At 31.2% G+C, this 3,346-nt stretch overlaps 1 protein-coding gene across 1 annotated transcript in view; it reads left to right on the top strand.

Moving 5' to 3' along the window:
• Window positions 1–709: 709 nt before the first annotated feature.
• Window positions 710–3,346, top strand: part of LOC108737117 (aldose reductase) — a 9,922-nt gene continuing 7,285 nt past the window's right edge. Inside the window, exon 1 of the mRNA XM_025981235.1 lies at window positions 710–814. The gene's annotated coding sequence lies outside the window, so the exon portion shown is untranslated. The remainder of the gene's footprint in view (window positions 815–3,346) is intronic.

The following is a 3,346-nucleotide window of genomic DNA, read 5'->3' as shown; positions in this document are numbered from 1 at the left end:
TTTCCACTAAGCCACAATCGCGTTTCGCCTACTTGTTTACAAAATCAAGTCAAAGGGGGCGACATTTCCTACCCTTCTTCCTCACCCATGCCATTTATTGCTCATTTCTTTTAATGCATCTAGTCCCACGCTCGACGATCTCCCCCTCCCACTTAACGACTACAACCCAGAAAACTATTGAGTAGCTTATAGGGTCTCTCCTTAGACGTCAGCTGACTAATTACCTGTATCCTTTAGAACTACCCCCATTTATTCGTAAGTTTTGGAGAGGGTTGTTTTTTGACTTAAGATCTCTGCTTCTCAGATCTTTTTATGTATGTAGGTGGATTACCTAAAACAGAAGACAATCGATGGAACCTCTTCGGTGTAATTGAGGCCGAAAGGTCTGCAACAGACAATTTGACGCTATACAAACTCATTTTATTTAATTTCTTCATTAAATAGGCAGGAGCAAAAAAAATGAAATAGGGTAGAAAGAAATTCGCGAGTGATTCACAAATAAATTGCCAACAATAATGAATCTACTAAATAAAGTAAACGATTTAAGTGTGTTTAAAATGTCGGTTCGTTCTAGATGGTTTAGCGTTGTTTTTTAAAAAATATAACGCTTTCGTTGTTGTGATGAAGAAATTAAAGTAATGATTATGTGAAATAACAATTTTTTGTTACTTTTCATCTCTGTGTGGGAGTGATAATCCACATATAATAGGAAACAGCCTTGAATATACCATCAGTTGATGGTGCATGCATGAAGTGACCAGAAAAAGATCAAAAGCGTAAAATAAACACTTGCAATATAAGGGAAATAGAAAACGTAAGTACCATATCCTAATAATAATATGTAGTAAACACTTCTACAGTAAAAAAGTTGTGTTCCAAGTGTGAATAGTTTGACGATGCACGTTTGACGAAACTTTGTAAAAAAATCTATTAGAAACAATAAGATACATATAAATAACCTGGTTTTGTTTCAACAATACGTTTAGAATCGCTTACAGGTATTTCCAAACAATCTTTTTGCCCTTAGAACAAGAGTTTTAAAATTACTTTTGAGGCGCTATGCTAACGTTTTATATTATTTTTCTAATGTCTGGTTGTTTTGCTAACAAAAACTAATGAGTATAAGTAATTTAAGAAAATAGCAGGTATCTAATACTTTTAATTAATACAACAATGCAAAAACTTGTTTTTTTTTGGAATCTACATAGATATTAAATAAATAATAATTGTAGGGTATCAGTAATTAACGATAAATCGATAACCTTCAGGCATTACATAACAAATGTTCCTGGTATTCAGAGTAAATATTTAACTTCACGCACTAATGTCAGTTCAAGGTTAATTTTGCTTCTAATTAAAACGGTAAATATCGGTATACTTATAAGCACCTAAGAAAATACAAAAGGATTTAAAAATCGTATTTCCTTAAAAAAAAAAACAAAACTAAACTAACAGAAGGAGAAGAAAACTTACCTTGACCTACTTTCAACAATATCTCATATCGACTAATGATTAAATGCCAATCGATTACTTCAAAATATTCATAATGAAAATAATTATTTTTACTTTCTTATTAAAACTCTAAACAGGGGCGAACGCAGAATAATATTTTTGAGGGGGACAGTTTTATAAAAAGGCAATAGGGACACGTCTAAATCTGATTTTTAAGAAATATTGATCATGAAAAAGCTTCCCATATATTTAGTATTTACAGTTATTATAATTTTTGGTAGAAAAATCGATTCTTCAAAAGGACAGGATTGTTAGTAATACAAAGATTATTGTAAATGGATAAATATTGTCTGGTATGAAATACCTACAAATAAAAGTACCGGTAATTGAAGAAAAAAAAACAGCTTTTAGTGGGCTGGATGCAAAATTGGAAAAAATATTGAACTCAATAAAAATTAATTTAGAATATTTAAATTAAGAAAAAAAAGTAAATAATGTTTACAAATATTTTATTTTGCGCCACATATTTGAAATCTAAAAATTATTCATAAATGTACATTGTACAGCAACCTGGTCCCTGGGCTTTTTGGTCTTTAAGTATGTTACTGTTATTTTCAATTTTAAGCTGACGAAGTCACATAGGTATAAACTCTACATAGCACTTTCAGCAAACGTTCTCTTAATAGTTGCTTTAATATATAAAAATTTAGACTCATTCTATTAACACACTGTTTAAAAAGTTACATGTATGTAATTGTAAAAATGCAAAATTTAAAAATGTGCAAATTTCTCACAAATATCTTAGGGATTAGACCCCCACAAAAACCCTCCCCTGCGTTTGCAAAGGGGTTCCCACGTTATTTAATTAAAGGAAAGAAATTTGCTCCCCGAGGCTGTATACGATTTTGGAGAGGTGTATTTGGAGCTACTTAGTAATAATATTTACAATAATTCTTTTGTCCTTCTGCAGGAATGGAAGGTTCATAGCTTCTTTAGACTTTTAGAGCTTTTATAAATAGTTATTAATATTTTTTTTCTAATAAAACGAAGTAGATCAAATTTGTATTGAAGAAACTAAACATGTTAATTGACTCTCATTACCCCTACACATCGGATAATAGAAGCTACCATTTATTTCAGATATTGTTTATTTTTTCTGGAAAAATGCTAAATTAAAATGACAATATATAAATGCTTAACGATTTGATTATAAAGAACAACCGTCGCAAACATAAATGTTTGAACTATCGTCACAAAGATCTTTATACGTTACCTACATATTTTTTTGCCTTCCGCTACGAGGAAAGGGGAACCAATATGGCTGAAATTGTCGCGTTTGTTTATAAAAAATAACTTCAAAATAATAAAATTATATGAATTAATTATATAAAAAAAAAAACAATCGCAACCAACAAACCCATCATTCATTCTATATTGACTGCTTTATTAAGAATAATTTCCTAGTAAGAAGTAAATGCGATTTCGTATCGGGGTTGGAATGTCACGTTTCCATTTCTGAAATCATGGTAGGGATATGGTAAAAATTGCCTTATGTATACTTCGTTTAGTTTCTGTAGCGATGTGACCTTCAGTTTGACCGGTGCAAAGTAGAAAAGAACAACACTAGGCCAGAAAAGGAAGGAAACAACTGTCGGCCAAACTCTTAACCGGTGAGGAGCATATAATCCGCACAGTACTGCACGGAAAAATTGACCATTTTATTCACTACAATTACATTGCTCAAATGTGCTGTTATTGGTACCAATTACTACTGAAAATAAAAGAAATTTGGTCAACGGGGCATATCCAAAAGGAAACAAAATATTATTTCTTTCTCAAGATGACAAGTTGCTTTGTCGGATAATAAATTAGAATGAAAGTAGCAAATGCGTAC

Source organism: Agrilus planipennis, unplaced genomic scaffold (assembly GCF_000699045.2).
Source record: "Agrilus planipennis isolate EAB-ADULT unplaced genomic scaffold, Apla_2.0 scaffold9, whole genome shotgun sequence".
In the NCBI taxonomy this organism is placed as follows: Eukaryota; Metazoa; Arthropoda; class Insecta; order Coleoptera; family Buprestidae; genus Agrilus; species Agrilus planipennis.
The sequence above is the reverse complement of the archived record's forward strand: the minus strand, read 5'-3'. Positions and strand labels throughout refer to the sequence as shown.